The sequence below is a fragment of the Phoxinus phoxinus genome (assembly GCF_949152265.1).
Source record: "Phoxinus phoxinus genome assembly, chromosome: 6".
NCBI lineage: Eukaryota > Metazoa > Chordata > Actinopteri > Cypriniformes > Leuciscidae > Phoxinus > Phoxinus phoxinus.
Genome location: NC_136881.1, coordinates 18,641,281 through 18,665,152, shown reverse-complemented (window position 1 = coordinate 18,665,152; position 23,872 = coordinate 18,641,281). Strand labels below are relative to the sequence as shown.

Here is a 23,872-nt window from a genome sequence, read left to right as displayed (position 1 = left end):
TATATATATATATATACGTATAGGGCCTATATAAATAGAATAGGCCTATATATAAATATATATTCTTGTACTTTATGAAATATCTATTTGAATATTCGTTTAAAAAGAGTCATGAGAGGACACTATTTATTCATCTTATTCACCAGGTCAATCAGTTTTCAAAATGTTGGGTAACACTTTAATTCACAGTGTCATTGTTACAGATGTTCAATGTAGTTACTAATTACTATACATTTTGCATAATTACATGCAACTAACCCTAAACCAAACGAAACCCTAATCCTAACCCTATATAGTAAATAAATGCAGTTACTTAATATTACTGAGTACTTATATGTATAATTACAGTGTAACAAAGACAGCTTAAAATAACGTGTAACCAAATTGTGTTAATAATACTGGCAAAAAGTCAGATTTATTATAGGTAAAAAAATAATATTTCAATTTACAATTAGATTATTTTGCAGAAACTTGTATCAGTGTGGTACTGAGGACACCATACAGGAACTAAACCCACTCAGAAATTATTAAATGACATGTTACACAAGAACCACCAACTGGAAATAAGTGGTCTCACTGAGAAGAAGAAAAAAAGAGAGAAAAAAACATCCATTTCAGTTGAGTGGAAACAAGACACCATAACCTCAAGAAAACTTTGCAATAAATACACTAAAGCACAATTGTGTATGTCTGAGAACTGACAACATAATGTTCTCATTTGAGACTTTTGCTATCTCTTTTTAAATACATTAGTGAGTTATATATATATATATATTTTTATATATATATATATATTTTGGTATTAAGGTTTTATTTAGCATTTATTGATTATGTTGTATAAGAGTGTCTCTTATCTAGTGGATGCCCTCCACAATCCCATGCCCTCCCTTTACTAGTGTCTCTGTGCATAAATGTTGCTGGTTTTGGCAAACATTTCCATTTGGCTTTGTGGCACTCACAAAGACTTTTATACCATTACACACACACACACACACACACACACACACACACACACACACACACACACACACACACACACACACACACACACACGTTTGGTGTCCGTGTTTTATGGGGACATTCCATAGACAATGATTTTTATACTATCCTCTATCCCTAAACCTACCCACCACAGGAAGCTTTCCGCATTTTTTATATTTTAAAAAATTATCACTTAGTATGATTTATAAGCTGTTTTTCTCATGGAGAACAAACAATGTGCCCATAAGGACAGGGATTTTGGATATTGCTATCGTTGGGTGAACATTTTGTCCCCATAACGTAGTACCTGAACCACACACACACACACACACACACACACACACACACGCACGCACGCACGCACGCACGCACGCACGCACGCACGCACGCACACACACACACACACACACACACACACACACAAACTCACTCACACAAGTATTCAAATGCATATTCTCTTTCTAACCGTTCACATTCCTTTCTCTTTTTTTTCATACACATACACATACACATACATTCATCAACTATCCTTTACGGCCCCTCATCTGTTTCCATTTTCTTGCAAATGCTCAGGTTTTATTGCCTCAGTTTAGTATTTCATGGCAGATTTACCCAGTGGTTTGGTCCTTCACCAACTATAGCTCTAATGACGGCATATCTCTTGTAAATTGTGGCGTACCAATAATCTTCAGCTCAAAGGGACTTTTACCCCCCACCCACCCCCCAAACACGCACACTCTCACTAAAACAAACACACACACACACACACACACACACGCACACTCTCACTAAAACAAACACACACACACACACACACACACGCACGCACGCACGCACACACACACACACACACAGAGAGAGAGAGAGAGAGAGGGAGAGAGGGAGAGAGAGAGAGAGAGAGAGAGAGAGAGAGAGAGAGAGAGAGAGAGAGAGAGAGAGAGAGAGAGAGAGAGAGAGAGAGAGAGAGAGAGAGAGAGAGAGAGAGAGAGAGAGAGACACCACTCAGAGGTGGCCTTGCTTGCATTTTTGCCCTTTTCAAAGAAACACCTACCTTTTCCTGCCCTGTACAGGCCACACAGTATGGGCCACTAGAAACGTTATGAATATAAAGCGAGAAAGATGAATTTTGTTAGTGACAGAGCAAGCTGAAAGCTGATAAGTTTTACATTTCATTTGACGATAGTGCAGTTGTTTTTAGAAAACAAATAGTTGTTTTTGACAGATTGTAATGCTGTCTGTTTCACCAAGAAAGGAATGTCACCCCAATAAATTAATATAATTTGAAGTAATTGGAGCTGTTTATGGAGATATTACTTGGGATCACATGCAAAAAAAAAAAATGTGACACTTTATTTTTTTTAAGTTTTATATTTTATTAAAAAGAAAAATCTTTTCAGGTTGAAAGTTGAAAATGTCAAGCCCTCCATTCCATTTTTTTTTTTTTTTTCATTAGAATTACATTACCTATTGAATTCTCTTCAAACTTGTAAAGTAAAAAAAAAAAAAAAAAATGAGATGCAGGAAACAGACAGAATTAATGTTTAACATGACATTTCCTAATACCTCATGTGCCCTGAGCAGCACTGCATCAAAAAGGAACCGTCTGACAGGACTGCGAGGATAGAGAAAGATATTTCCGCGCTAAACCTTTACAATTCACCAATTCAATTTACTTTTCTCTTTTCTTGATCCTTTTTCTGACAGTTTTCTAGAGCTGAATACCTATACAATTTTAAAATAAAAGCCGAACACCAGATATGTTGGTGTTGAAAATGCCCGCTATGCAGTAATAGATTAGAGACATAAGCGCCCCCTAGTTACTTGTCAGACTTAAGACACAGTTCGCTGATGTCCTTTAATGGTTCAGTATTCACAGGACACAGTTCAGAGCACACGGATACTTTGGCAGCGTCTCACTGTTGTTACGGAGTGCATTCATATAGATACCTGTACAAGTGATTGACATTTTTTTATTCATAACCTCTGAAGAGTTTTGTTTTATGTATAAGCATTAGTAGCAAGTTATAATTACGTGCGCATTGTGTATTGCATCATCCGTATCCAGCGCTATTGAATGTATTTGAGAGATGGTTAAATAGTGATATTTGTATATAATATTGTAAATTGCGAGTCACTTTGAGTATGTATATATGCTATTATTTACTGTATAAGAGAGTTATATAGCATATGTATCAATTATACCAAGCTCACGTGTCAGAGAATGTTCTGTTGTTCTAGTCCCTACAAGTCTAAAGTTAATTCCTGTTATTTTTGTTAATTTACTAATTTAATATAGTTATATCTGTTGGTTTAGAACCACTCATATAACACTGCACTCCAAACTACTCTGTACTATTCTGCCATACCCTCTGCTACTTGAACTTTGCTTGTTCAATCAACCAAGTACTATTACTATATAAGCCTCCAGTCTTAAGCCATTAACGTATACTTTGTCTATAACTGGACAACTTATGTCTGGTCAATATTCACCAGCACTCCCCAATAGTCACAAATGGTCTTTTGAGCTGGATTTGAGGAGCTGTCATAAGACCGATGTATCAGAGTGATCTAGACCCTAGATCTGACACTCCTGACCCCACAGTCAGACCCAGACGAACAGTGCCGCTCCCTAGTTACTTGTCAGACTTTGATATCACTGATCGTCACCAGTTACGACAGAGATTAGATACTTCCCCTGAGATGAGTGATGATTCCAAATCGAGTACCTCCCCTGAGTATAGATCAAATATGCAGTCATGGCAGCCTCTAATTAAGTGAAGTAAAAAAAAAAAGAGAATTAACAACAGTGAGCACATACTTCCCCCCTCCCTGAGCTGTCATCATATGTCCTAGCGGAGTTGCAGCAGTTGCTGAAGGAGACCAAGGAACTGCCACGTCATTCCTATGAGCAGATAAGGAAACTGGAGGAGAAGAATGAGGCTCTGGAAGCAGAGCTGAGCAGACTTGCTGTGAGTGATCAGTCTAGTCACCACTAACAGAGTACATCCTCCACTGTTCCTCAAATCTGTGCCTCAACCCAAGTTGACCCAAGTCAACCCAAAGATCGAGTGACAGGGATTTAGACTTAGAGACGACTTAGAACAGAGGCTTCAGCAGCTGAAGATGATGTCACAGCTGACTCATGCCCGACCCAAACAGCACCAGGCCTTCCCCCTAGAGATCTTAAGAAGTGGCTACAGCTTGACCCAGTAACATGTTCATCCCAGTCAAGAGAGTACCTATAGGGTATGAACTTTGTTTAGCCATATCCGAGAAAGTTCTTACAGCTGTGCATCGCTTTGGAGAACATCCTGCCAGCAGATGCTAGATAGAGATTCAAGTACCAGATTCTCGTCGATTGCCTAAAGTTAGAGGAAGCACTGTTGATTGCAGACTCCTATTGCAACTCATTATACCCTATCTCAGAGACCATTGTGGTGCTTAACCAACAGTACAGACATTCCCACCAGATGGCCCTTCAGAGAATAGCCGAGCTTATGGACTGTCCGAATGTCGGCCACAGATGTTCGCCCTAAGAGTTTGCTTGCTGGTTAGTATATTAAAGCAACTGTGGAGTAAAAGCTATGTGGAGCTAGAGAGTGATGTCCCTGTATTGAAACTGTTGTGTAAGCTGCAATACGTGTCTGATGACACGTTTTCAATGGTTAGTTTGTCCAGCCCCAACAAGAACACATACACACCTTGCTGGATTTATCATAAGGCTTCAGAGTTCGAGCTGCAAGTTCAAGATAGCACCAGGTTATATCCCCTAGCAAGTAAGTCAGTACCCACACACAAGAGGGGACACCTGAGAGACTTGAGATACTCAGCTAATGTCACAAGCATATACCTTGGTAATGAGAAAGACAGCGGAGACATGATAGTTAAAGCTCCTAGCCCCAAGTGCAGAGACAAGAATTAGTTCAGCCCATATTGGCATGCTCAAGACCACATCTTGAACAGGTGTGCCTGTTTAAGGAGACTCAACAGAGATCATAAAATGCAGTGAATACAATCACACAAGAGATGTTGGTGTTGTGGAAAGGCGCATCAGGCCACACAGTGTAACCTCAGGACTCTCTGCAAGTGTTGCAATTGCCGACAATTGTACATCTTCTACAAGGTTAACAAGCCTTTGCAAAGATGCCTGAGGTGCCTAAGGTCAAACCTTCTGAGAGCTTCTCAGTGAACACATCCTCAGAGAAGGTGTACCTAAATTGGTCAACCGACAGCCCACAAGTCTTTTTAAAGATCTTTAAAATACTTTTGAGAAATGGCAACCACTGCTTAGAGACTTACGTCCTATTGAATGACAGGTCCGAATGCATCACCTTCATTCGGCAGCCCAGCAGCTTGGATTGACTGGTTGAACAGACGAGCTTGTCTAACGTACAGTCAGACAAAACCTCCACATCCTGCGAGGTGCTTCAGTGACCTTAACAGTGTTGCCAGCATCCCAGCTCAGTACTTTTTTCAGAACTTGCCAAACATTCACAGTAGAGACACTAGAAGTAGCCAAGCATATATATCCAGTTGATGAGTTACAGCGTAAAATACCATCATCTACAGGTTCTACACTTGCCACCGGTTGAATCTGTCCAACCACTCCTCCTCATAGGGTTGGATTACCCTCACCTCATTACCCCAGTAGAGCTAGTCCATCTAGGCCCACCAAACAGTTCAGCTGCCATCAAGACCCGACTGTGTTGGACCCAGTGTATGTGCTCCCTTACTGCATCAGAAACTCATTACACAACATGGCGTTCTCTGATGACACTAGCGAAAGTTTTTCAGTGCTACAAATAGTTTCGTCCCTGCCCTGTAAAGCACATGGGGGAAAATATTTGTATAACCGCAACTTTCTACAGGACATTAGAAAGTGTTGTGGGAACAACCGACTGAAAGACCTAATCTGGCTCAGCAAGCTCAGACTGCTACGCAGAGGCTGCACAGAGGCGACTCCGGATTTGCTTGGAGTCACCACGGTGAGGAAGCACTACCCCCGACGCTGCTATCTGTGGAAATCGCTACAGCATGGTGTAAGGGACTGTTGCGCCTTCGTTTTCACAGAGCTTGGCTGACAGAAAAAATACCAGATTCTGGAATTGAGCTAGCGGGGCTAACACTCCACAGAACGGACAGAGTGACATCAACATCAGGTAAGCTCAGAGGAGGAGGCCTGGCTATTTACACAAACAATTCGCTGTGCTGTGATGCTAGGATGATTTCCAAATACTGTTTTCCTAATGTGGAGTTCATGACTGTGAATTGCTGAGGCTTCGTGATGCTGCATTCAGATCTAGTGACACTGAAGTGAACAATATAGCAAGGAGAAAAAATTAAATAAAAAGGAGCCTAAAAAGAAGAAGCAGAGAGGCTAAACGATTGTATAGAAAAAAATTGTTGAACAGTTTCACTGACTCAAAGACACAAGGGGCTTATGGATGGGATTCCAGACAGATACAGGCTACAATCCTACTGTATGGGGGATGGACAATGACCCCTTCCTTCCAGATAACCTCAACATCCTAATCTCTCAGTTTGAGATCACAGACAACAGAGCAGCACAAACGCAGGCACTGCCTCCCACCAACCAGGCATTCCAGCTGATGGCAGACAGCGTGAAGAGGGTCTTCTCCAACATCAACCTTTGGAAGGCTGCTGGTCCAGATCACATCCCAGGTTGTGTGCTGAAGGAATGTGCATAACAACTGAAGGATGTCTTCACAGACATATTTAACATCTCCCTCAGCCAAGCAAGAGTGCCCATCTGTTTCAAAAGCACCACCATAATACCTATGCCAATGAAACCAAATCCAGCCTACATAAATGACTACCATCCTGTAGTCTTGACCCATATAGCCATGAGATGCTTGGAGCGGCTTGTAACGAATCTCATCAAGTCATGCCTCCCAACTAGATTGGACCCATTGCAGTTCACATATAAAGCAAACCTGTCTACGAAGGATACCCTATCTACTCTTCTCCACCTCACTCTGACACATCTGGAAAACAGGACCACTTACGACATGATCCTGTTGATTGATTTCAGCTCAGCATTTAAAATAATCTTGTCACAACAGCTTATTGAAAAGTTGGTTGCCAGGTGTGGATCCTGGCATGTGCAAATTGATTTTGGACTTTTTGACAGAGAGACGGCAGACAGTCAGAGTAGGTAGCGTAATATCTAAGACGACCACGGTAAACACAGGATCACCATAAGGGTGTGTACTGAGCCCTTTACGGTTTACGTTACATACGTGTGATTGTTCAGCTAGTTTTAACAACAACCACATCATAAAGTCACTGCTCGAGTCCAAGACTACTAGAGTTACAGTGGATGGAGTAATCAGATATGCTTGCTACGAGTTAAACATATGCATCTCCTATGAGCCTCCCCAGATAACACTCTGCATTGTCTCCGAGGAATAGAGAGACGATTAGCCCGAAATCCAGCACAAGCAGCAGCCTACCAGGTGGAGATGAACAAGTTAGAGGAGGCAGGATATGCTAGAAATGATACCTCCAGACCAAATGGATCAAGCTGAAGAGTTGTGGTATATCCTCCACCAGATGACACAGCATAACAGCAAGAAGAGTTGTCTTAAACTGTTCATTCCAACATGGAGGTAAAAATGTCAACCAATTGCTCCTCCCTGGTCGCACACTGGGCCCTTCCCTGATGTCTATCCTAACATACTTTTGCACTGAGTAGTGACATGTAGAGGCATGTTTTCTTAGTAGCCATGCTCAGTCTTCGAGGAGATATAGAGATAGCTTTCTAGACTGCCCATTCCAGAGTTTCCCCAATGAAGCAACAGTCCAAATCTCATCTTGAGTTTTGCTCTGGCAAGATGTTAGCTAAGTTAGCCAAGCCAAGCCGATGGAATCAAGGCCCATTATTTATCTTCCTGCCCCCAGATCAGTGGCCTCAGAGTTCTCTTCTACAGCTATCTACTGAAAATGCTGAACTGAAACAAATCATATTTTGTGGACTTACAGTTCCCATTACCAACTGAACCCTGACTGATTACAACCAGTTCGAGTCCTTAAAACAACTACTAACGCTTAAAGTCAGAGTCCTACACAAGACCCATAAAGTTACCAAGTCGAGATGGCTCATCTTAATTTAGATAAACCTCTACCAATGAGTAGTCGACTCTGATGTACAGAGTATGACAGTACTACACACCTCATCAGAGTTGGAGGTCATCTCAGACGGACATAGCAGTTAGAAGAATCATCCACCATTCACCCCATAGTTCTTAACCTTAAGCATCCCCTAAACATCCAGGACTTTGACAAAATTCTTCACCATCCAGGAGCAGATATGGTGTTTGCAAGTGTGCCTAATAGTCAGCTATTAGCAGACCACTTATGGAGACACTTTGTCTGTAACAATCTCCCAGAACTACAAGTCTGCCAGAAGTTGCACAGAGAGGCAGAGAACCTGCAGCCTGGCACGTTTGTCATGATTGTTGATCGCCAATTACCCCAAGCTTTAATGGCCAGGTGGACAAGTAAGAGGAGTGTTCCACAGAGAAGATGGGAGATCAGGAAGTCAAAAAACAAAATATATATTTGTCCCATCACTTGTCTCATCAACCTCCCAGCTCTACCAGACTGAGTTCCCCTTAGTACTTTCCCTTACTTGATAGAGCCTTTTCTGAGTTGACAAATATGGGGGTGGCTAAAGAAAATGCCTGCTATTCAGTAATAGGATAGAGACATTAGCACCCCCCTGTGACTTTAAGACGCAGTACACTGATGACTTAGCATTTGCCATTAAAGGTTCAGTATTCACAGGCCACAGTTCAGAGTCAGACTGCATGAATAGAGACTTATTTGAATATGTTTGTCTGACACCTTGAGTATGTATGTATGTGTTACAATAAAACATGTTTTTGACACTATATATCATATTACACACACACACACACACACACACACACACACACGTATATATATATATATATATATATATATATATATATATATATATATATATATATATTATATACATGTAACATGGCATATATCCCGGTTCCCTAGTTCGAGCCTAGGCTGAGCCAGGAGTCCTTTCTGTGTGGAGTTTGCATGTTCTACCTATGTCTACGTGGGCTTCCTCTGGGTGCTCTGGTTTCCCCCACAGTCCAAAGACATGCAGGTTAGATGGATTGGATATGCCAAATAACCGTAGGAATGTGTGTGTGTATGTGTGTACATTCATTTAAAATGTGTCTTTTCTCTTACTCCATTGATATTAATGGATCCTATTTTAATGCTCTCCTTGAGTAGTTACAGTATGTATGCATCCACATCCATTGAGCTTGCTTGCTCAAAATTCTAATTATTGGCATTATTTTCCTTTTAGCAGTCCGCAGCGCACTTTCAGAAATCCTCCACCTTCCTCGGGTCCATTAAAGTATGTCATCTCTGACTGGACAACATACAGTATGTCTGCTTAATATCCACCAGCATCACCCACTAGTCTCCCCCACAGTTTGGCTGTATTCGTCTAAGAAACACACTAATGTATTATCCACACTGCAGTATTATTTAAAGAATCTGTTTAAGATGTGAGAACGCAAATGTGTCATGCTCACACTTGCACTGTATTTTCATTGTTTTACAGCTGTCAAAAAATATGCGGTCTCAAAACCAAACCTCTTTTGTCACCCAACAATTGCAATGGGTAATTGTCTCTTAACAGGCTTATTAAATCATGATGCTCTGAAATTATTTCATCACAATCAATGACAGCCACTGAACATCCATATGACATGCTGCCAGATGTTCAGGGACTGCAGAATATCTCTCTCTCTCTCTCTCTCTCTCTCTCTCTCTCTCTCTCTCTCTCTCTCTCTCTCTCGCTTTGAATGCTCTGAGTCAGGGTTGCGAGAGACGAAGTGAGCGGAGCGTTTAGGGAAATGTTTTTTTCTTCTTCTTACTATTCTTGTATATATATTTGTGTACAAGAAAAACGTAGCAATAGTCACCGGATATTTCTTTTTCTTTTTGTCTCGGGGCAGAAGGTCGGGATGGAAGGTTCATCTCTGTCGCTCCACCATTGAGTCAGGTGTGTGCCTGACATCAGCGCGGCAGTTGAGGGCGTGCTTGTGGCAATTGGAGAACAGAAAGGTTTTGGAAACGTATCCACATCCAGAATGAACAAGGCCATGATGGTTTTCCTAAAGGATCAAAGTTTTGTGAGTCAGCTGATTGTGAGCAGCGTTTTTGTAACTGGAGCATTTGTTTCACAGTCAACTAAAGTTACAATATCCACCGTATATACCTTATGTGTGCATTAATTGAACTACAGAGTTTTGGAAAAATGGCAAGTGGGATAAAATTCATTCCTCTTGGTTGGAGACATGGATGGAAGTGGAAGTGTTGGAACTTGTTGTCTTATGGATGAAGGGTCTTTATGTTTCTAGAATCACATTAGATGTCTCATTCCGAGACACCTATGCGAGTACCAACAATTTGAAGTGTTTTGAATGTGCCGATATTGGGCTTAAAAAAAATGGCATACAATGCAAGCAGAAAGCAATGCTAATAAAGCAAATAAACTTGAATTGGAGGACGGTGGTGAAGTGGAAGATAAAAGCAAAGATCAGGCAACAGTGAATGAAACTGAAAAGATGAGTGAGTAGTACCAGACTAATATCCGGACTACTCATGAAAAAAGTGACTTCACAAAAAATATACTGTAGGACAAAAAATTTCCGGAGAAAATGAATCTGGAAAGAATATGGGAAAAAAACGTTTTGAGAAAAATACACAAATGGTAGAATGTGAGGAAGTCACAGTGATGTGAATGCTTAAAAAAGCCTCAGACTTCTGATTGTATAGATATAGATACTGTGGAGAATCCAGCTGAAAACATATTTCTGTCTCAACTTACTGACAGCACTGGTTTGACAGAAGAGATGGCTGATGATGTTTTTTTTTTGTTTTTTTTTAATGGCTGACAGTCAGTTATATACTGTAAGGAAGATGAATGACATTCTACTGTAGGTGCAACTTTCGGAAGAAAAGTAGATGTTAAGGTTTTTTTTCCTGATGTGAAAAGGTTTTTGATTTTAGCGATCAAGATAGCAGACTGTTAGTCACGAACGGTTAAGCAGAACGAAAAGATTCAGACTGAGAATAAATTTAACAAAACTGAGCTCATAAAAAGTTATTAAAAAATCAGTATGTTTTTGTCTCTTTTTGTTTGTTTGTCCTATTTTTTTTCCTTTTGTGTAATTTTTAATGGAGAGCCTTAAAGATCCATTAATATCAATAGAGTAAGAGAAAAGAGCATTCCTACAGTTACTTGGCATATCCAATCCACCTAACCTGCATGTCTTTGGACTGTGGGGGAAACCAGAGCACCCGGAGGAAACCCACGGGACACAGGGAGAACATGCAAAATCCACAGAAAGGACCCCTGGCTCAGCCTAGGCTCGAACCAGGGATCCGTGATATGTCATGTTATATATGAAATATGTGACATATGTTATATAGTGTCAACATACGTATTATTGTAATAATAAAGAAACATAAAGAGTGTTTCAGAAGAGGATGATCCAAGTGCGGTATATCAGTTTATTAACAAAATTACAAGAAAACATCCAAACAACAGGAGACATAAGCAAAAGCCCAAACAAGAGGTACTAGTATCTAATGACTTAGTACTAGTATGAATAACTACTAGTATATAATATGTACTAGTCACAATTGGAATACATACTAGTCAGAACTGAATAGTTGATATCTGAATGACAGATCCCCATAGAAGTCAATGGCAAAAAAAAAATATTTGTTACTAGTAACATAAGAATAGTTATTAGTCATTATTGAAATAAGTACTAGTATCTAAAAAATAGGTACTAGTATATATTGAATAAGTACTAGTGTCCTTTTAAATTAGTATCTAATAAATAAGAACTAGTATCTAATGAATAAGTACTAGTATCTTTAAAAAGGTACTAGTACCTAAAGAATAAGCTATATCTAAAGAATAGGCACTATAGTAGCTAAAGAATAAGCACTAGTAGCTAATGAATAAGTACTAGTACTTAATGGAATAGATACTAGTATCTAAAAAAATAAGTACTAGTAGGCCTAGCATGAAAATATATACTAGTCGGTTGAAATGATTAAATGTTAAAACGGCTTGCCATAAGCGCAGTTGCTCTCCACCGACTGCATTGATCAAAAGCATGATGGGAAACGACTTGCTGACGACACAGCTTAATGCTCATTGGTTTAAACAACCGTGATGTATTGTTCTCTTTTAAAATGTTTGAATTTAAAACTCTGATTTCGTGTTTTTATGTGTACAAATTATGTGTGAGTATTCCCAAACTCTCTGACAGTGTGATCTCTGACTATATGGGTTGTTTGATTGTTGTCATATTTTATTAAAAAATGTTTATAAAACATATGTAATCAAAGTAAAAATTATTGATAAACACGTATTTGGTATGTAATTAAATAACAAGAACTTTGAGTGTCTTGTTCATTATATTTATTTGCTTATAAAAGCAACAGAACTTAAATTACATCCAGTGTATTAGCAACACCGTACACGACCAACACTCGGGTGTGCGCTTGTTCAGGAAGTAAAGTGACCTGCACATGCATTTTAGCTGATTATTATGTATTAGTTAAATAAAACGCATGTAAGGGATGGTAGTGTTGATGATTTACCTTGGATAAGATGAGCGAGAGTGAGCCTGCAGTGTATTCACATATACTGTAGCGCGTGAAATCAGGGAAACAAATTTGGAAATCCACCATCTCCTCAAAAGAGTCCATTTGCAAGCAGCAGAAGACCACCTTATGTGACACACGCACAGTAAACCTGTGTTGTTCACTCAGCTGCGCATAATAGCACAGAATTAATAAAAAACACAATATATTGACCCATGTTCTGTTTTCTATCATGCGCCGTGCACTTTAGCGATGACGTAATATGCACGCAAACGCAACAGGGTTCGATAGAATCAAGTTGAGTGTGAAACCAGACCAACGCTGCGGGGAGCGCCGGGAACAATCGCGCTCGGGCTCGGACCGCAGCAAACGGGCCCAGTGTAAAAGCCCCCTTAGGCTGCAGGTAGCACAGAAGATGAGGGATTAGTTGAAGAGCAACCAAAAGGGGGTTCAATCCATTCTTTTAGGATTCCAGAGTTACATGGGTGTAAAGAGGCTTCAAAAAAAAGCATGCCTTTTTATATTTAGCATGCCTAAAAGTTGCTCACCAATCGGTTTTGAAGGACTGCAGATAAACTAAGTGGTCAGATTTGGGCGGCCAAACTCTTCCCCTAAAATGTGCTGGAGGCAGGGGCAGACTGGCCATCTGGAGCACCGGGACTTTTCCCGGTGGGCCGCTGGCCAATGAGGGCTGGCCCACCCGGTACACACATATTACGGAAATCATTACATTTATTTTCTACGATCGCGCGGGCGCGGGCCACAATTGTTTTGTGTGCATGTGAGTGTATTGCCCTCCCTGTTAATTAGGGTCTACTCCATTGCGTATCTTGAAACACGCCCCCTTTCACGTCCTAGAACACACCAAGCCGCCATCGATGACCTAGCGCTAATGAAAGCCGACTGTGTTCGTTGTGTCGCGGGAAAAAAGCTGTAGGCTACTTGAACAAACCAAGAGAAGAAGTCACAGCCGACTGTCAGTTAGAATGTGCGTTCTGCGTGTAAATGAGACAACTGTCTATTTCTGCAGATATATTCATCTGCATCATTCAAAAAGAGAAACCGACGCTGCAGTCTGCAGATACACAAACCGTAAAACAAAGCAGTGTGTGCTTACCGTTTTGAATATCAATCCTGCTAAACATTTCTTTATTCCACTCCGCTCATGTTAATATTGAAATATTCGCCAAGGAACACTCAGGTAAGATGACGTAACATTAGAACAGCCTTCTATCTGTGTTTTGACTTTGCTCGCCGATTTGCTATTATTCTTGTGCACCGACTCGTTCAGTAAGCTGAACAGCCAATCAGAGTTCCCTCTTTCACCGACGGCCCGACGTCGGCTTGGTGTGTTCCAGGCTTAAACAGAGAGATTGATCTGTTACATCAAATCTCTATGAGCAGATAATTACAAACAATTGTCCATGGTGGATGAAAAGGGGAAGAAAAGAAAAGGTGGGGCTGAAAATTGACGCTAGTGTTGGGTCCGAGTCCACCTTTGTCGAGTCCGAGTCGAGTCCAAGTCCTTAACAACCGAGTACAAGTCCAAGTCCGAGTCCAAAGAGGGTCGAGTCGGACTTGAGTCCGAGTCCTTAACATCCGAGTCCGAGTCGAGTCCGGCCGAGTCCACAAAGATTTAAATGATTTGAAATTGACCTTTCACAAAGACCCGCCCCTCTTGGTTACTGTTGCTACGTCCGACAAGCCATTCCTCTCTCACTCCACATGTTCTCGGTCGGAGAAAAGAGGACACTAACAATGTGCCAACAGACAAGACAGAGCAGGGTACTTTTGGTTTGAAATAAAGTCTCAGCTTTCAATTTTTTTAATTTTTATGAAAATCAAACGATAAATACTGTTTTGTGGTGCTTTAATGTGTAGGCCTCAGTTCAAGCAGCACGTGAACTGATAATCTCTTCTAGTTATAGCACAAATTTCTAAAAAAGAAATCAATACACACTATTTTTCAAGTTCAAGTCCACTGCCTTTAATCTACTAACTGATTTGGTTTGTTTGTCGAACAAAAATGGCGTGTATCTGCATTATAATTTGTCAGATCACCTGTCAATCAAATCCCGGCGAAAGGTCTCAACACTGAGCTCTTAAATTAATATTTTAAACCTTACAAAATGATTGCAATGTATAGTTACAGTCATACGTTTATTGTACATCTTTTAGAATCTGCAAGGTAATGCTTAATAATGCAACACGATGCATTAAAGGTGCCATGTGTAAAAATTGAGGTAAAAATATCCAAAAAATGAGCTACACGCATCAAAAGAATGAGAAGAAATAAGGGCAATGATGTCATTAAAAAAATGTCAAGTTATAGTGCTGCAGAGATATCAACCTTAATTAGCATTAGCATTACTAGCCACGGCCCGACAGGTGTCGTAATACCAGTTTCGGCCATGGGAGGCGGTATGCGGGCAACATAACCACCAGCCAACCTGCAATACACGACACGAATAACTCGCACGGCTTGTGGGCGTACTTGAACCTCTTATATACTGTCTATGACTTGAACCTGATGTCTATCGTATGGAAAGTACAGCCCACTACTTCATTTCAATTCAGGGAAGAGAGCGGAAGGATGGCTGAAGCCTTTGGCAAGAGAAGCACAAATCAAATCAGATAAGAAAAGGACCGCTCGTCACGGTCCGGGCTCGAAAGCGCGGGGGACGGCGAGCGAACTGCAGCGCATAGCCCTGTTTTACAACGTTCAGCACCCATTCTGACACGCCCGGGATCGCTTTCGCACGCATAGCTAGGGGCAGAATGGTCTCGTGTTCTGACCGCCGCACTGCGCGGGTTCGAGAAACTGAAACGGAGGTATCAGCGCGGCGCGCGCGCCCTCGTTGTCTGAAGAGTGCTGCTCGCTGATGACAGCAGCGGCTGTTTCACATTCAATGACTCGGTCGCTAAGGACGGAGAACAATTTGTGGCGCGAACAGGTCATTTGTAGCCTACTGTATCTTTCTACAGTGTTCGTGTTTTTTTTACTATAGTAGAGATGATCGGTTCACGTGCGCTGTCTGATGTTTACTGCATCACTCGACATGGAGAGGTTGGGTAAAGTAATAATTACAAGAGCTTCACGGTTATCAGATACAAGCATTCAACGGCCCTGTAGTATATATATATATATATAAATATAGGTTATTTGTGTTTGCGCACGTGATATCAGGAAGCAATGTAATAACGTTACCTGTAATACACACATGATGGCAATGCGCAAATCGTGTGTGTGTGTGTGTCACAAATCATTATTGTTTCTTCAACTTAATAAAATATCTTACTTTACTGCAACTATCTGTTTCTGCTTCTTTGTCATATTTATAGTGTGTGATTTATAAAATACCATATCCTACATCACATATTTTGATATGTGAGGTATACTGCCCCCATCTGGTATGGAATGTGGAGTATGACTTGATTTTTTTTTGCCAGACAATTACACATGGCACCTTTAAGAGCCAGGGGTAAACTTTTGAGCAAGATGATGATGTTTAATTTTTTCTTATTGTGTTGTACATGCTAATATCTTATTTTGCCTCTGAAGGGTTGGACTAAATTAATGAATGCATTTTTAAACAAATAAGACCAATTTACATCAATGATCCAGTTCAAAAGGTTACACCTCTTGGCTCTTAATGGATGCTTCCTTCTTGTGCATCACTAAATGTTTGCAGGGTTTGTAATAGTTGTGTATGAGTCCCTCAGTTGTCACCAGTGTGAAAGTATGGATCTTACAATCATAGTCACTGCTAGTAAGGAGTCAAATATGCAGAAGATGCTGGAAAAGCAAAGAATGTGCAGGAGCTGGATGATTTTTCCTCAACCATTAAAAAAAAAAAAAAAGTTGTGGATCATTCAGGTAATGACACAATATTAAAATCGAGCCTATGTAATTTGTCTTTATTTTGTGTTTGTATTTTATTTAGGCTATTAAACATCTGTTATGTGAAAAAGCTTTTTCAGGGCAGTACTAAATAGAAACAATGTGTATGATCCGTCTTATTAAAAAACATAAAAATAACATTGATTTTGGAGATTCTGCAAGGAGTATGTTAACTTATGACTAAAGTATAAATGCAACAACAATGATAACATTATTAGACGCCAAAATGTTGCTATGGTTATCACGTTCTTATGTTGCTATGTGTCAAATCATCGCAATTTCATGACTCAAAGGACAAAAATTAAGTGGATTCAATCCCAGATTTAAATGCAGTTATCACTATTTATAATTTACAGTGTGAACGTAACCACTGGTCCTCTAGAAGTATGAAAAACAAAACTATTTAGATTCTCAATAGCGCTCCCTTTAAGCCATCACTTACCGCGTTCTGCACTCTCCCTAAAACTCTCGTCATAAACACTGACTGAAGTTGTCCGCACTGCACAGTGAATATCTTATTTATATTGCGTCTAGAGAGACTTTGTTGTTTATGAGGGGATTTGCGAAAGGATAAAGCTCGTGCTGATTCTAAACATACATTTTGAGCGAATTATTCGCATGCGGACTCTAAAACGCCTCTGATTTGCCACTGTGTTTATGCACTTAACTGTGATTGGCTACAATGCTCAACGCTGAAACAACGTTGTTTCGTTTCGTTTTTGAATAAAAAAAATTCACAAAATTTAGTTTTGTGTCATCCAGTGCCCGGACTCGACTGGACTCGGACATTTTTCCGAGTCTAAAATGTCCCGAGTCCGTGTCAAGTCCGAGTACAAATTCATTCGAGTGCGTGACAAGTCCGAGTCCATTCAAAATTGGACTCGAGACCGGACTCGAGTCCGAGTCCGAGTTCGAGTACCCCAACTCTAATTGACGCGTTAAAAAAGGCATTAGGTAGATGCTGTGAAATGCTTCAAATTAACAGATTATAGGCCTACATTTGGCGCGAAGAGTAGCAGTTCAGCCAGCCCGGTCTCACCCCAAAACGTCATATACTGACGGGTCTTGACCATACGTCAACATACGACGAAAAGGGTACCCCTATAACGTCAATATGAGACGCAGACATAAGCGCACCAGCAGCGCCTCCTAGCGGTACCCTAACGCATACCTAAACCCAACCATACCCGAATCGTCACACATGGACGTTAAAGGGTACCCTTTTCGTCGTATGTTGCCGTATGGTCAAGACCCGTCAGTATGTGACGTTTTGGGGTGAGACTGTGTTAGTTCAGCAGGCTCTGACGGCTCTAGCTCCCCTGACTAGCTGATATGCTGTCTTGATAGTTTTATATTAATAATGTTGTGTGTCTTAATGTTCTTCTGTTAAAAGTTATACTGCACATTAATATGCCAATGTGTTGTGGGATTATGATGTGGTGGGCTGCTGTGGGCCAGAAAGTCCAGGGCCACTTTTTGGTCCCAGTCCGCCCCTGGCTGGAGGTCACTGTATAAATCTCCAATTGCAGATCTACAATAAATAATTGCACATTGGGCGGTAGTGCAATCAGACACGTGGCGTACATTGACCCTATACTGTAGAAAATAAATGTCCCTTTTGAGGAATCAATTGATCACAATTTTTTTATATTGTTTTAGATAGAGAAGTTTATTCAGATGTTAGAAAGATGGATTGAAAAACTTAATTAAAATGTTTAAATTTTTGGGCCATATTATATTTCTTCAGAAAGGCAATAAATTCCCTAATAATTATCTAATAGGAGAAGCTAAACTGGAAACATGGGTATCAAGAAAAATAATGTTTAAATACATTTCAGTAGATTCGGTCATGACATTAAGAGCTTTTTAAATTAATTGTAATGTATTGGTTATGCAATACATTTTTGGTGGAATACAACTGTTGGTTATATAATATATAATTAATTGTTTTGCTTATTTCTCTTATTATAATGTGTTTTTTTATTTTTTTATAATGTATAAATAGAGGTATTAACGTCTCTCTCTCTCTCTCTCTTTCACATACACACACACACACACACACACACACACTCACACTCTATAGACTACTAATCTCTCACTTTTGTTGAAGAGTCGCATACTCTTGTGAAAAATGGGTAATTTGTGTTGTCAGGCTTCAAATTGATAACACTTGAAAATAGAATTTGACATGAAAATTGGTCTATTATGTGATGGCATGTGCTCATGGTGTACAAATGTCCCGTAGTACATACAGAATGAAATTTTGACATACGACTCAGTTCATTATAACATAAAAAAGCATACCATTAGTTTCAGAAGTAGTACAAATTTGTACTTTGCATAGTAATCCAAGTGAAACCAAGCTGCAGAAAAAACTCTGCACCTTCAGTAGAACTGAATCTTCTGTTCTGATTGGCTACTTTTTTTCATTACAAAGATGTTCAACTTTTATAAAAGTAAGAATATACAAAGTCTTAAAGTAGCACTAAATATGTTTTATTTAAATGGTCCCAGACAGGCTGAAATATCATGCTGGATTATTGCTTATTTATGAATTTTGATATTATTTTGAAATAAATTATTTAAAATAATATAACGTATATGCAAAGGTACAATTTGTTATGACCCGTTTAAAGTCTCTTCTGAAAGTGAGGGTGATGGTTAATTTTTGCTCTACCTGTTTGGAACATTTTTGAGTTGAACTTAAAGCAAAAATGTAATAAGTGCCATATGATGTCAGGGCTTGTAAACTCTATAACATCTCTCTCTTAGCATAAAACCACTGAATGTGCAAATCTTTGTTTTTCTGATGCACCCAAAATGGCTAATTTAATTTTCAAATGCTATTGATTATTTTCTACTTCCTTTCATTTTCCTAATGAAACACTTCAGAGAAGTGCAGCGCCAGGTTAATCATGTAGTTTTAATTTGCATGAATGCAGAAAATTGGATCAAACTTTCTGTTCTTCCATTGCACTGTGTACACTTGGTTGGTCTAGAATCATGCTTTTTCTATACAATACAGGACTGGTCTTCGCGTGGTTTATAAAGTGTAAGTAAATGCATTTGTAAATTACAGGGAAACATTTTAATAATAACATGAGGGGGTTGTTTAGGGTTGTTAAAACACGGAAAAAAGATTATAAGAAATGCATTGATCAGTGGATGGGGAACTCTTTAAAACAAGCTATCTTATGGAGATGATTGGGTCATTCATTTCACCACCTAACATATGAAAGTATTGACTGTTCCCACAGGCTCTAGCTTGCTTCTCTAACCCTGCCAGGGCAAAAATATTTCAGGAACCTTACAGCATTCAATAAGCCATGGATTTATTAATTTGCAAAACAGATAAACAAGCAATATATTAAGCCATTATGTTATTGCAAGCGGATGATATTGATAAACATGTTTGTGGTGAGAGTGACACAGACATGATCTATTATTTACAAGTGGTTCATACTGGCTTGTATTAAAGTCTGAGATAAATGACATAAGTATGTGCACGGTTCCTTTAATGGTTAAGGACACAGTGAAGTGCTCCTCTGGATATACAGTAAATGCTTCCAATACAGGAAAGGCCCCTTTCACAGAAGAAAACATAAGCTGTAAGGCTGGATATGATTAATTATGAAATATGAACAATGACATTCTGCATTCCATTAATGGTTGAGTAAGCCATTTGGCAAGGAAGCGCTGTTGTTGCGGTGTGTTAAGGGACTGTTCTGTGTAACAGGATTCTCGATTTGGGTTCATCAACAGCCCCAAAACTGAGCTCTCACAGACAAGAAGTTCATCGACGAAAGACAGGGGAGAAGGAAACAAAATGAGCATCTCTCCAAAACTTACTAAAAAGGTCATTGTAAATTCAGAAAAATGTGAGCAAAAATTGTACACCAGCTTGTTGTTGCCTTCTGTACATTAATTTCACCTTATGGTACTATTATGTACCCTTTTGTGTTGACAAAATGTTTTCACAGTTTAAAATTGGTCTGCCTTTGGATCTAACAACACTCTTCGATGTCAAAATGACTGAGAGGGGCAGTAAAATCAAGATCCCAACCATGAATTCCAGCGTGATGCTTCAATTTTTACAATGAAAGTAGCAAAACATTTTCCCCCAGTTTCACAGTTTAAACTAGTCCCAGAGTAAAATGCATGTTTGAGCTGTTTTAACTGAAAGCATCTTGCACTGATATACCTTAAAATATGTTTTGTCTCAAGAGAAACACCAGTAATGTGGGGTTTTTTTATGTCACGTTTATAAAAAATAAACTATAATTAAACTAAGGCCTAATCCTGGCTTAACAGATTAATACAGATAGGCCTATGTACCCATAAAGTACTATGAACCTTTTGGGGGTAGATAAGGTATAAAAGATGACCCTTGTTAGGTAAAAAGATATCTACCTTGTCACGTTGGTAGATAAGGAGATACTGCCCCAGTGACAAGCTTTTTTAGATTTTTTTCTGATAGTGTGAAGGCACAATTTTTTGAAGCACCTTTTTTTTCTGGCAGAATGTCATGATCAGTAGAAACTTACTGTAGACCATTGCAATATTTTTAGTGTTACTTTTTGAGCGGGGCGCATTAACCTCCAGAATAAAAAATAAATAAAAATAAATAAACACCTCAGAGTCATTCTGTACCATCTGCAAACACCTTCTCTTTGTAATGCACAGCTGATTACTGTCCCCATCACTAATGAGCTGCTGCAGTGCTATTGTTAGTGTTCAGACTGAGGACTCACTTAAGGCATTCTGCACCTCATTAACAGTAATAAGTGGTATCTGCCACCTTCTTTGTCAGCAGGGTAAGCAATCAATAGGGTCATTTCACATCATAACAGCTACCGGGGCACATTACTATCTTGTTCATGGCGGGAATAGTAGCCATTAAGAGCTGGCACAGATTAGATGAGAGGAGAAGACAGATGGAGAGAATTACATATTAAGAGACAGATCAATAAATGGATAGCAATGAAGATAATTCTACAACCGGGAAAGACAAAGAGAAGCCCCCCGTTCTTCTCTTAAGGGTGTGTAGCTGTGTGTATTGGTACGCACGTGTGTGTAGTTCCATGGCCTGTTGCCCCTTGCTGTGTGGTGCCAGTGTGTTTGCACTGTGCTGTCATCACAAAACAACTCTGATCAGGGCTAATTACAGCACTGCAGAGTCCGAACAGATGCACCACACTCCTTTAATTACAGGAAACCCAGTCTTTAATATTTTATAGAAATGATCTTAAGCACGGAACCCCAACGAGTCTGACATTGAGGAGAGGGGACGAGCTTCGCCCCGAAAGTCAAATGCAAATGCAGGGATTTTTTTTTTGCATGTTTGTGTGATTCGGATTTGCATTGTTACACTAAGACCCGCTGTAGATCTGTATACATAAACAAAAGTTGGGAAATCTAACATATCTAAAACCTTCAATCGGTAACAGAGGCACAGATGACGATTACTAGAAAGTGACAACGTGTCTATTTTTAATCAGCCATTGTGCTTTCCATGTTCAGAATGAATGTGTTAAACATTACTGACATCATCTACAGCCAACCTTTCAAATATTTAGATTTAATTTGATCAGAATGGATAGACGAGCTGAAATATACAGTATATCAAATATGAGGAATGTTTGCTTACAAATGTTCCAAAGGCCTGGTTTTGGTGGGTCCAAAGGGGAGGATAATGCTAAACCAAGCAAGGAGACAAAACATTTTATCATAACCTGGTGGGTTTCTTCCCACTAACCCATTAGCCTAACACTTCACTGCAATCATCATGGGGGAAACAGTTGATCAATTTTTGCCACTTTCTTTATCTCGCTTTCCATCATTTTCTAGGCTAGACACAAAATCCCATTTAATATAAATAGCTCAATAAGCACAATTACCAACGCAGACTCAGTCAGAGAGTACAACAGTGTAACAATTATAATAATGATGTTGCTGTGGACATGTGTTAACACTCAGCTTGGCCGTGAAATCCGCAATGAGATTGCATGAGCCCAAATACTCTCTCTACGCCACTCTGTTGAAATGTGAAATACTTAATGCTCTTTGATATGTAGCCTACCACCCATTAAAAATAGATGGCAATAATCATTAAAGGCATGTGAATTAATTTAATTAGCCATGCACTGCTACATGCAGCAGCATGAGGAAATGCATGCTGCAAACACAGAGCGAATGATGTTGATACGGGTCAGCGTGTAGGCTGGGCCAGATTAACCGCGTGGGCATTTGGGCACAGGCAAGCTTTGCAATGTGTGTGTGTGTGTGTGTGTGTGTGTGTGTGTGTGTGTACCAGTGGTTGGTTAGGTGGGATCATCCAACTCAACTTATTAACAGACACAAACAAGATTTGTGAGATTTGTCAGAGCAGAAGAGATCATCAAGAGAACATCATAAATAAATAATTCACATACACACTGATCACATCAAAACACTCCTTGTTCACTCAAACTAATTTGAATAAAATTTTAATTTAAAATACATTTAAATGTCTTCACATAATGTACTGACACTGACTGCACCTTGCCCAGTCATTTTTCATGACGATGACAGGGTTTGTGTACACAGTCAAGTCTTTTACTGGGAAATAAGGTGCGTAGGTCATGACCCTTTTTGACCTCTACCATATTTATGGCTTCAGTAAAAAAAAAAAAAAGTGTGTGATGATATGCAGTCTGTTTCCTCTGCTGTCCACACGCACTCTCTGCATTACAGGCACCAGGGAACAAACATGAGCGGAGAAGTCTAAGGCCCTCCTCTTCCTATCCTGGCTCAAATAAAACCTTCATCGCCCAAACTAGACCGTTGATCAAGGTTTAAAAAAACGGATTATTATTGTACCGCACAGAAGAAGAGAAAAAGAGGAAAAGTGAGATATTATGGAGTACATTGCTTGCGGTTATTTGTCAAGGGCCATCTTTCAGAACAGAACAATTGAAAGAGAGAGCAAAATAAATATACAGTGGGATAGAGATCATTTGTGAGTACAGAATGTCTGATGGAAACAATGTCTAAACAAAATATTTTTCATATAATATAATATAATATAATCCTATACATTAATTTCATCCAAAAATATATACAATTTAAATTCACATTTTATAATGAGCATTTATTTAAGTATTTAATTAAGACAGAGTAAAAAAAAATGTCAGGGTGACACGATATCATAATGAACCCTCATTTAAAGAAAGAAATTATTGCAAAGAAAACCTTATTAATTACTTTGACATAATATTTGATTAATATTTATAAGGGGGGAAATGTTTT

The 23,872-nt window shown here is 39.5% G+C and overlaps 1 protein-coding gene across 6 annotated transcripts in view; it reads right to left on the bottom strand.

Moving 5' to 3' along the window:
• bnc2 (basonuclin zinc finger protein 2) overlaps window positions 1-23,872 on the bottom strand; it is a gene marked incomplete at its 3' end in the record, with an annotated part of 217,272 nt that overhangs the window by 82,509 nt on the left and 110,891 nt on the right. For 2 of the 6 annotated variants that reach the window (XM_079615967.1, XM_079615966.1), the window contains exon 2: window positions 9,981-10,172. The exons of the other annotated variants lie outside the window; for them this stretch is intronic. The remainder of the gene's footprint in view (window positions 1-9,980; window positions 10,173-23,872) is intronic. 6 annotated transcript variants of the gene reach the window in all.